This window comes from Triticum dicoccoides, chromosome 2A (genome assembly GCF_002162155.2).
Source record: "Triticum dicoccoides isolate Atlit2015 ecotype Zavitan chromosome 2A, WEW_v2.0, whole genome shotgun sequence".
NCBI classification, from domain to species: Eukaryota; Viridiplantae; Streptophyta; class Magnoliopsida; order Poales; family Poaceae; genus Triticum; species Triticum dicoccoides.
In genome coordinates this window covers 465,421,434-465,433,172 of record NC_041382.1, presented here as the reverse complement: position 1 = coordinate 465,433,172, position 11,739 = coordinate 465,421,434, and the positions used below count along the sequence as shown (strand labels likewise).

Here is an 11,739-nt window from a genome sequence, read left to right as displayed (position 1 = left end):
GGAGGGGGAAATCATCACCATCGTCATCACCAAGGATCCTCTCATCGGGAGGGGGTCAATCTCCATCAACATCTTCACCAGCACCATCTCATCTCAAACCCTAGTTCGTCTATTGTATCTAATCTTTGTATCCAAACCTCAGATCGGTACATGTGGGTTGCTAGTAGTGTTGATTACTCCTTGTAGTTGATGCTAGTTGGTTTACTTGGTGGAAGATCATATGTTCTAATCCATTATGCATATTAACACCCCTCTGATTATGAACATGAATATGCTTTGTGAGTAGTTACATTTGTTCCTGAGGACATGGGAGAAGTCTTGCTATTAGTAGTCATGTGAATTTGGTATTCGTTCGGTATTTTGATGAGATGTATGTTGTCATCCCTCTAGTGGTGTCATGTGAACGTCGACTACATGACACTTCACCATTGTTTGGCCCTAGAGGGAGGCATTGGGAAGTAATAAGTAGATGATGGGTTGCTAGAGTGACAGAAGTTTAAACCCTAGTTTATGCGTTGCTTCGTAAGGGGCTGATTTGGATCCATATGTATCATGCTATGGTTAGGTTTACCTTAATACTTCTGTTGTAGTTGCGGATGCTTGCAATGGGGGTTAATCATAAGTGGGATGCTTGTCCAAGTAAGGACAGTACCCAAGCAGCGGTCCACCCACATATCAAATTATCAAAGTACCGAACATGAATCATATGATCGTGATGAAAACTAGCTTGACGATAATTCCCATGTGTCCTCGGGAGTGCTTTTCTTCATATAAGAGTTTGTCCAGGCTTGTCCTTTGCTACAAAAAGGATTGGGCCATCTTGCTGCACCTTATTTACTTTTATTACTCGCTACTCGTTACAAATTACCTTATCACAAAACTATCTATTACCGATAATTTCAGTGCTTGCAGAGAATACCTTACTGAAAACTGCTTATCATTTCCTTCTGCTCCTCGTTGGGTTCGACACTCTTACTTATCGAAAATCTATGATAGATGCCCTACACTTGTGGGTCATCAGGAACCGTCAGAGGGGACCCCATCCCTGCCTGGTCCTAGAGCACTAGGCTGGGAGTCAGCTTGGTAAGAGGCCCCTCAGCCTAGACACCGTCAGTAACACCCCGACGAAACCCACCGATTCCTGGCCGTTGCGCCCGGAATCAAGAATGATCCACAGATCAACACTAGTCCTTCCTGCACAATTTGTCCTCACTCATGCACACCCATGATCAACTTTCTAGTCGGTCACCCATCCTGAAATTTCTCCAAGCCAAGCACAGTTAAGTTTGAGGTTATTTTTGGAGAGGCTCCCTAAAAGAAGGCACACCTTGTTGATATGAATAATTAATCATTTCTATTAAGCCGAGATGTCACATACATATCCCTCAAAGGAACTGATGTCCACGTTGGCCTAGCAGGAACGTTCCTTCTTGACACACATCCGTGCACGCCAATGCCAACATCCACACATGTGCCCCATGTTTGCACATGTTCGTGTAACCATGAGGGTCAGCTCTGGTACCAATTGTAATGCCCCGACCAAACCTGGCTGTTGTGCCTGAGATCTAGACAGGTGATACATCTCAAACATATCTATAATTTTTTATTGTTAAATGCTATTGTGTTATCATTTTTATATACTTTTTATAGCAATTTGTATTATTTTTCTATACTAACCTATTAATTTAGTGTCCAATGCCAGTTCCCATTTTCTGCTTGCTCTTGGTTTCAAAGGAAATCAATATGTATGGAGGTCAAAATATGTTGCTGGTTTAACACTATTTTTTTGGGCAACAAGAAACACTGGAAGCCCTAGGAAGCATCGAGAGGGGGCACCAACTGGCCACATGGACACGTGGTGCGACCAGGGGGTGGCCACGCCACCTATCCATGTGGGGCCCTTGGTTACGCCTTGACTTGATTCATCGTCCTAAATACCGAAACCATCCGTCTTTGCTCTAGAAGAATTTTATCGCCGCCGCAAGTCTCTGTTCCGAAGAGATCCCATCTGGATCCCTGTTCAGGAGTCTTGCCCGAGGGAGGAGCCATTGGAGGATGCCTCTTTATCAACCTTGTTGCCTCCATGACCATGTGTGAGTAGTTCCTGAAGGACCTACGTGTCCATAGTAATAGTTAGATGATTCTCTCTCCCTCTCTCTCTCTCTCTATGGATCTTCAATACCATGTCCCCCTTCCTTCTTGTATGATGGGGTTCAATCTGATGTAATTTTGTGGTGTGTTTGTTGGGAAATGATGAATTGTGAGTTTATGATCAGATTGTTCATTGAATCATATTGAATCTTTTAAAGTTCCTTTGTTGTATAACTAAGTAGACATTTATGCTTTTCAATCTATTTGTCTTCTTTGGCCAAGATTGATTAGTAGATCTTCAGAGGGAGTGGTACATAGTAATGGGTTAAATCTTGAAGTGTTCTATATTCCAGTGATAAAATGGGGACACGGCATGTATTTGTATTATTGCCACTAAGGATAAAACGATGGGCGTTTGACCTTATTGCTAGATTTCTTCATGTCTACATTATGTCATCTTGCTTATTGTGTTACTCTGTTTCTTGTAAACTTAATACTTTGAGATGCCTACTGAATAGTGGTCTTCGGGTGGATTAATAGTAATAGATGTAGTTGGAATAACGGACGTACCTGTATAAGATTATGCCATGAATGATCATAGTTATAGAGATGACTATTTTTGTTAATGGCCCAACTATATTTTGTTAGGGCTATTTTTGTCAATGGCCCAACTATATTTTGTTAGGGAAAACTTTGTTTTTGCCACTCTAGTTTTTGCCAACTTTGCTTAAGCCACTCTAGAATTTGACATTTCACTTTCGCCACTCTTAGATTTTGACAATATATCACTTTTGCCATTCCGTGGCAAAAGCAAAAATTTTAGAGAGGCAATTGTGATACATGTCAAAAGCTAAGAGTGGCAAAAGTGAAATGAAAAATTGTCGTTTTTGCCACGGAATGACATTTGTGATGTATTGTCAAAAGCTAAGAGTGGCAAAAGTGAGATGTCAAATTCTAGAGTGGCATAAGCAAAGTTGGCAAAACTAGAGTGACAAAAACAAAGTTTTCCCCGAAAGTACATTTCTACGCCGAGGAACAAATACTCCTGGTGTGAACAGTAACATCAAAAAAATAGAAAAAATATTTAAAAAATTCTGAAATTTTTTTGTGACATACTTCCACAAATTTTTGTCGCGTATGCAAAATTTCATTGCGAAATCACATTTGTGGAAGGCATGCCGAAAAAAATAAAATCAGAGCTCCAAAATGCTTTTGTAAGTAATATTTTCAGAGCATCGATTTTTTTTACCATACCTTCCACCAATGTGATTTTGCGACAAATTTTTGCATGCACAACAAACATTTTTTAAAGCATGCCACAAAAAAATTCAGAATTTTTTGAATTATTTTAAAATTTATTTGATGTTACTGTTCACACCAGGAGCATTTGCTCCTGGGTGTAGAAACTCCACGTCCAGTTTTCCCTTACTTCATTGGCATGGATAGGTCTGGCCAAGTGAAGTCGCCTACTCTTTCGGTCATGCCTTCTCTGTGCTAGCAATGCGATTGCGAGAAGATAAAGTAGAGAAAGATAGATTGTGGGTCCCATAAGCTATGCTTGATTGTCATGCCACGCGAGTGCCAAATATGATTGGCCTGCACAAATCTTGAGGGCGGAATGGACGTCTGCTGTTGCCTGTTGGTGATCCTGGACCAGGACCCGTTAAGCCTGCAGTTCCCCGCGAAAAAGCATAGCAGAGACCGAGCTTCACATAGCTCGTTATTTCTTTTCAGTGAAAATACTATTTTCACACATTGAAAAAATCTAAAAAAAAGTATATACATAGATATTTATTTGTAGTATACATGTATAAAATTTCATGAACTTTTATGTTAACATGTAATGTATACAAAAAAATAAATACACAGATTATAATGAGCTTTATCTTTGTCGTTTTTGGGCCAGATATTTATCTTTTTTGTGTAGCATGCAAATAATCAAATTACCTGATGAAACTTTTTTGTAACTTGACGAACAGTCATATGTATTTGTATAAAAAGATTTGATATTTTTTTGAAACTTTTAAGTATATTCTGATTTTTTTTGATAAAACGGGCTCCATGGAGCCCGGCCTCTGCGACGCCTCACTCCAGTTCCCCGCCTCCTCTTTCCGGTTACAAAAGGAAGCCATCCTAGGCTGGTAACCTCCACTCCGTTCGCAATTTCACATCCATCTTGTTGCCGCCAAAAGCCAAATTCCCCCCAAGCCCTCCCCCTCCCACCCCACATTGCGCCTGCCAAGAAGAGGCCAAGAACGCGAGGAACGGCGACGCCCATCAATGGACGGCATCCGGGACTGGACGGAGGAGGGGATCAAGGAGGAGGAAGAGCCCGGCCTGCGGAGGCGGGGGCGGACAGCGCGGGCGCAGACTCCTTCGGCTGATCATGGGCCCCTCAAATTATTCGGAGCGAGGTCGAGGTCGCCGTCCCCTCCGCCTGGAGCCGGGTCGAGGTCGCCGTTTCCTACGCCTGGCGCCGGGTCGAGGTCGCCGTCTCCGCCTGGCGCCGGGTCGAGGCCCGTCCCCCACTCGGTGCGGACGCGAAGGTCCGCAAGGGTGACGGTTGTCCCTGCGGCTGCAGATGGTGCCGGTTCTGGCGGCACAGGTGGTCCTGGAGGATCCTTCGACTGGGACCTCGGTGCCATGGAGGAGACCGTCTCCTCGACGAGAGATCAGAGCGCGAGGCCGAGGCTGGTCCCTCCACCGGATACCAGCACGAGCTCCGCTTCCATCACAGGAGGTCGAGAACAGGAGGTGGCGGCGGAACGGGAGTTCTCCTTCCCTCCGCTCGAGGCGCCGCCGAAAGTTGTCGACGCGGCGGAGGTTCTTGGCCAGTTCGCCGCCCAGTTCTTGGAGGCGACGATGGGCGCCACCGCAGGCCCCAGGACGGAGAAGATCAAGAAGGAGCTCCTTCTCGATCGGAAGGTGGTCGACCTGATGGGGCTAGAGAGGTGGTTACGAAAAATGGAGGCGGTTGCCGAGCTCGCCTGGTTCACGGACCTGTGCTCCCACGAGGAGAAAGCGGTGCCCCCGCTCGAGCTCTTCGAGTGCGCATTCCGGGCTCTTGAGGCCGCCCGGTCCGACGAACTCCACCGTTGCAGCGCCGATGCCAGGAGGTTATGGATTGGTCCAGTGGCCGTGCCGGAGTTCTTCCTGTGCCCTTTCTCCAAGAAGTTCATGGAGAAACCAGTCGTCATCGCCTCTGGAAAGGTTCGTCAAATCTTTCACCTGCTCTCTGAGATGTAGTACTTCTTGTGCCAGTTGCGTGCTGTTTGTGTTGTTTCACTTGTTTGGGAATTGGGATTAACTAATGCAATGGTTCTTGTAACATTTGAAGTACTTCTCATCTTGTAAGACCAGATTGGAAACTCTTATCTAGGTGAAATGTTCAGGTTAGTTCAGACTTTGAAGTTAGCATGATTTTTATCTCTATGAAATCTTGTTAGATTGTTGTGTCAGGGTCAGTTGAGATCCTTAAAGTTTGCTTACTCTTCAAGTCTCTCTTGAGTCTGTTTCTGAAGAATTTTGAGTATTGTCCTTTGGATCATAGGATCTCGCTGAGGATCAGACGTACTATAATTTGTCTAGTTCATATAACAGAATTTTGGTTCAAATATGTGATACTGGTTGGGAACTTGGGATACTTACTGGATTGAGGAAGAAATTTAGAAGTGTTTCTGAAACCAAAGCATTTTATTAGTTGCGGACTTGGGGTAGTTCAGCATGTTGCATTGAGAATAATTCAGAAGCTTGATATGTAATTATATCGTTGTAACGTGATCTATAAAAGTTGAACTTCTCACTAAAATTTGATCAGATAATATCCCTGAAGTTAAATCCAGTGAAAAACTAGTGTGCTGCAGTGGAGTTACTTCTTGGGCCAGTTGCGTGCTGTTTAATTTGTGCTGTTTCACTTGTTTGGGATTAACTAATGCAATGGGTCTTGTAACATTTGAAGTACGTTTACTTAATTCCTTCTGTTTGGATCATGGATGCGCACTGTTTCCATCTTGTAAGACCAGTTTGGAAACTCTTATGTAGTTGAAATGTTCAGGTTAGTTCAGACTTTAAAGTTAGCATGATTTTTATCTCTATATCAAATCTTGTTAGACTGTTGTGTCAGGGTCAATTGAGATCCTTAAATTTTTGCTTACTCTTCAAGTCTCTCTTGAGTCTGTTTCTGAAGAATTTTGAGGATCTCGCTGAGGATCAGACGTACTAATTCATACAGCATTTTGGTTCAAAATTTCAGATACGTGATACTGGTTGGGAACTTGGGATACTTAGTGGATTGAGGAAACTTTTTAGAAATGTTTCTGAAATCCTAGTGTTTTATTAGTTGTGGGCTTGGGGTAGTTCAGCATGTTGGATTGAGCATAATTCAGAAGCTTGAATGTAGTTATATAAAAAAATAACTTTGTAAAGTGTGATCTGTAAAGGTTGTACTTCTCACCAAAGTTTGATCAGATAATATCCCTGAAGTTAAAGTGAAAAAATAGTGTAGTGCAATGGAGTTACTTGTAGCTGGGATCAATCTGATAAAAAAACTGTTGTGTTAAAAATCTCACAGATAGTTTTTCTGCTGACAATATGATTTCATTTGTTTGGATGTGTTTGTTTTGGATGAGATGATGCAATGGGTGTTGTACTGTTGTTCTTGATTTTCTCACTTATTTATTAGTGTTGGATGGGCATTGTATTCATCTTTTGAGACCACTTTGGAGATGGTGTGATTGAAATGCTTTGACTTTCCTGTTAGCAAGAGTATTTCTTATCTGACCACGAAAATATGTAATGCTATTGTTTCTACAGATTCAAGAACTCAGATTGATTTTCATCATTCCTCACTATGATATCTTGTTTGGTTGCAGTGCAAATGTTAACTGAGAATTAGAGATCCTTTGTGTAGAACTGTAGATGCTTGCTTGTTGAGTTCCTAGAGATGTTTCTGAAGAGTTTTGTGTTGGATCGTAGGATGTCGCTGATATATGGTTGTGTTTGTTCAAATAAGGTCGTGCTGCTATACTGATCAGGATACTAGTGGATATCAATCTCATAGGAGGATCTGTTAGAAGGGTTTCTGATACCATAGCGTTTTATTAGTTCTGGGTTGGGGCATTCTTTCTTTTTTCCTCCCAAGAAAACACAAAAGCTTTATGTCTCGATGCATTTGAAAAAGAGAATGGCAAAACAAAACTCCTATTGCTTGTGTTTTGTTAGCGTGTCTTGTTCGCTGCATTTTTTACTACTCTTCTTTAATTGTCGACACTGAATGTTAATAGAACTGTTGTAATACCTGAGCTGCATTACTGTGAGTTCTTCTTTTTTGTACTATGTTTCATCTCCTTGGTTGCTGGCTGCAGACCGTTGATCAGTCTGAACTGGAGAAATGGTGGAAGAAAAACAAACGCATGTGTCCAGTTACCGGCGAGGTCCTCACGCACAGCATCTTCATCCCTGATCCGCTCATTGCGATCTACATTTCGCGTTGGCGTGCCTCAAACAGGATAAGTGATCTGGCAGCACCCACCGATCCACCAGCTATCTCTCCCGAGGAGGAAGCCCTGTTCAAGGAAGTCACCCTCTTGGCCAACTCCCCCAGGAGCTCTAAAGAGGATTACGAAGCTGTCCTGCGCCTTCTCGCCGGCCAGGAGCGGTGCTCATTCCTGCATCTGCTGGGGCGCAGCCCAGGGACAATAACCAAGCTCGCCTGCGTCCTGCCGGAGACATGCCTGGAGCCTCACCCTGAGCTGGACGACGTCGTCCTGGAGATCCTTGCCAGGGCAGCTTCCTACAGCCCCAACAAGGAGGTTTTCGGAGACGACCGGTACGCCATACCCGTGCTGATCGCGAGGGCATTGCTGGGGCCAGTGCCCACGAGGGCCAAGTGCGCTCGGATCCTTGGGCTGCTGGCTGACAACTACTACAACAAGATCAAGATCGGTGAGCTTGGAGGCTTTGCTCCACTGATGGAGCTGCTGCTGGTGGGAGACATTGATGTGAAGAAGACGGTGGCGGTGGCGCTGGCCAGCCTGTGCGAGGCCGAGGAGAACTGGAGCAGATTTGTGCGGGAGGGGGTGGCGGATGCCGCCATATCTCTGATGCGGAACCACAGGCTGGTGGACGAGGCTCACAGCATCTTGTTGCAGGTCCAGGGCTTCCACCTGGCCATGCAGGACATCATCGACAAGTTGGAGTCGTTCCCCGACGACGGCGACGAGATGTGCAAGGATATGGTTGATCGGCTCTGGCGTAGCTTCATCGCATCATCAACACCATCTGGTCGAGCAAGACAAGCTGACAACCACCCTCCCGCGGCGGCGGCGGCGGCGTCGTCATCGTCATCAACACCATCATCCTCAGAGGACGATGTTGAGGCTATCGTTTCATGGCTGCAGAGGAGGTCGTACAACCCCCGGACATACAGGTGGAGAGACTATCGCTGATCCGTTCATATTCATGGTGTAAAGAAGCAATCAACAGGCTAAAAGCAGCAGTACGTAGCTGATCATTCTGATCATAACTGTAGCTCAAACAGGCCCTCTGGATGACAAGCTATAGTGAAACATACGGTTGGCACTGTGAGAACGAATTCCATGAGTTGTAGTTAAAGGCCTAAATGTAGTTCCTGATACAGTGCTGCTCAGTGTTGTTGCTGTACAATGGATCCAATATACCATACTACTTTTGTTTGTGCATATCAGATGAATTTGGAATGTCAAGGATTCAACAACATACCTGTTGGTTGCATATGTTTTGTTGTTTTACCATGTCAATTGGTACCAAGATACGAGGAGTATATAAAAGTGAGTAGTACATACATACATACTCGGTATTAATGTACCAACTAGAGTAGTAAGCTTTGAGTTTCAAAAAGAGAGGTGAACACGTACGTGTTCCTTCCGTGTGCTGTCCGTGTAGCTAGCTAGTTTGGTGAAGCATATGTTGCCAGGCGCAGGCGGTGCGTGCGTGTATGCTGGATGTGTAGGGTGAATCCATGGAGGGAGGGAGGGAGCTAGCTTAGCGGTGGTTGGTGTGGCTTGGGGACGTACTTGCGCGCCCATAGCTGGCGCCCGTTGACGAGCAGCTTCACCAGGCGCTGGCCGCCCAGCACCGCCTCCGCCACGGACGCCCACCGGAACGCGACCCTGCCGTACCTCGGCGGCTCCCCCAGCGGCGGCGCCCTCTCGATCATCACGCTCTCCACGCACCCCTCGCCCCACATCCTGCACCAATACATACATAGAGTAATAATGTTACTAAGCAGAATGGTGGGCAATGGCCTTGTGATGGATGGATGGATCGATCATCAGGGTGACGTTAAAAGTGGTGCGTACTGTACTGCATCGAGCAGCAGCGGGCACGTCACAGGATGGCTAGCTTAGCTAGCTGTGACCGAAAAGAAGGCAGGCCACCAGGCCTCCAAAACCAAAAGCAGCCCAACAAAACTTCCAAAACTGGAACGGAAAATTTTGCTTTTGACGATGCGACCGAGTCAAAGCAGCTGTACAGGCTACGTACTAGTACCCCTACGACACGATACCAGCTCATCCGCTCCGCGACAGCTCTGCCTTGGCTCTTGTGGCCTCGCGCAAAGCACCTGACACGACAGAGGGCAAGACCAGAAAATAAACAGGGGAAAGGAAAGGAGACTCCTCCTACGCTGCAGGCTGCAGGCTGCAGCCGCGCAGAGTTGTGCAGACGAATGAAACAGCTAAAACCACCGAGTAATACTACAGCGTTTTGTTGAGTAGTAAAACATGTTTTCATCGGAAAAAAAGCCATAAATGCATCTAGTAGGAGTAGTATGTGTGCAACGGAGCAGTCAAAGGAGTGCATGCATGCAAAAGTCTATGATTAGTCGGGGGCATGCTTTGCTTCGGGATTTGGGAGCTACGTACTCTGTGAAGTAGGCACTGATCTCCTCGCGCGTTAATGGGAACCCATTGGAGAACGTGATGAACAGCGACCGCCCGCCCTCCTCGTCGGCGTCGGCGTCGGCGTCGCCGGGCCGGTACGGCGCCGCCAGCTCCGCCGGGACCGGGCCGCCATCCTTCTCGTGCCGCCGCAGCAGCGCCTGCAGCCGGTCGTCGAACACCAGCGCCCCGACGCCCCGCAGGACGCCCGCCACGCCACGCCGCGCGCGCGGCTCGCCGCCCGGGACCAGCCCGGCCAGGAACGGGCGCGCGTCCGCGGCCACTGCCCCTCCGCAGCCGCCGCACACGAGCGGCATCCCGGCGCCCTGACGACGGTGCGGCCGCGGCCAGGCGACGCCGTGCAGGACGGCGAGGGCGTCGGAGACGAGCCGCGCGGCGTCGGCCGGGGTGCGGACCTCGTGGCACACGCTGGCGACCGCGTCGGCGCCCACGCTGTGGTGCACCCACATGAGGAGCGCCACGGCGTCGCGAGCGGGCTGCCGGCCGGCGCCGAGCGAGACGAGGTGCTCGTAGGCGGCGCGGTCGACGCGGTGGAAGGCCAGGACGTCGCGCACGGTGGGCTCCATGACCGGCCGGCTAGCGAGCGCGTACGTGCGCGCGCTTGGAGAGCGCGTACTGTCGAGTCAGTGCTGGTGTGGTGTGAACCTTTGGTGGTTTGCTCGGTGTTTGGGTGCTCGGGTTTTAAAAGTGGCCTCGTTTCAGAATGCAGAAAGGCACACTCTACAAATGTGCTCACACGTAAATTAGAAGTAATTGTTCGTCCCATAATATGAACACGAAACTAAAATTTTGAAGTGTCCAAATAATCTGAGAGAAAAGTAAATCATGTGTACACATGGATGTGATTTTTTTTTTTTTGAAAAAAGAGACTAAACCCCTGGCCTCTGCATCAATCAATACATACAACCATCTTCATTCATTATTCCACAAAGGTTTAACAAGAAAATACATCAAGCCACCCAAAGCCATCACTCACACCTACAAATTCGATAATATGAAGTGCTATCATCTCCCATATCTAAAACCGGTGTCGTCGCTAATCCATCCACGTAACACATCGGGACCAATAGCCAGTGCATCAAACCTAAAGCATGCACCGCATGCACACGTTTTAGAAGCCAGAAGCCGTCATCATTGTCGGACCACTGACCCATCTTCAGGATAAAGATCCGCATTATCCTTGCCAGTCAGACATCCGTCGACGCCCCCATGGCGCCCAATGGCGCCACCGCCCTGTGCGCGTTCACCAAGACATGAAGACTCTGGAAGATCTGTTGTGCGTAGCACCTGTCGACCAGGCATGACACATCGTAGCACCTGTCAGCCAAGCATAACTTGACATCTCCACCGAAGCTCCATGCAAGACTTAGCTGCTCCACCTCCTGCCTCTGTCTTCCAGCGCTGCTCGACAAACGATGCTCCCAAGAGAGTAACGGCACCGCAGTACCACCATCATTCAATCTGGATGACCAGATTTTAGGGTTTTCCCCAAAGCAGCACGAGTGGGTCGACAGAAGTTACACGACGATGCCTTCATCAAGGTAACGACGCAATACGCCGCCATCGGCCCTGTTTTCACCGGTAACTCCGTCTCCCCAACTCGCAGCCGAGACTAGATGACGGATCTGGAGATCCGACCACCCAGCCTTAGGCTGACCATGTCCGGCGAAGGAGGCGGCCACCACCGCCACACCCAGGGTCGGAGCCCCCT

General features: G+C 47.4%; 1 pseudogene; it reads left to right on the top strand.

The window, feature by feature from the left end:
* Window positions 1-4,371: 4,371 nt before the first annotated feature.
* LOC119359466 lies at window positions 4,372-8,778 on the top strand (annotated as a pseudogene).
* The last annotated feature ends 2,961 nt before the right edge of the window (window positions 8,779-11,739 follow it).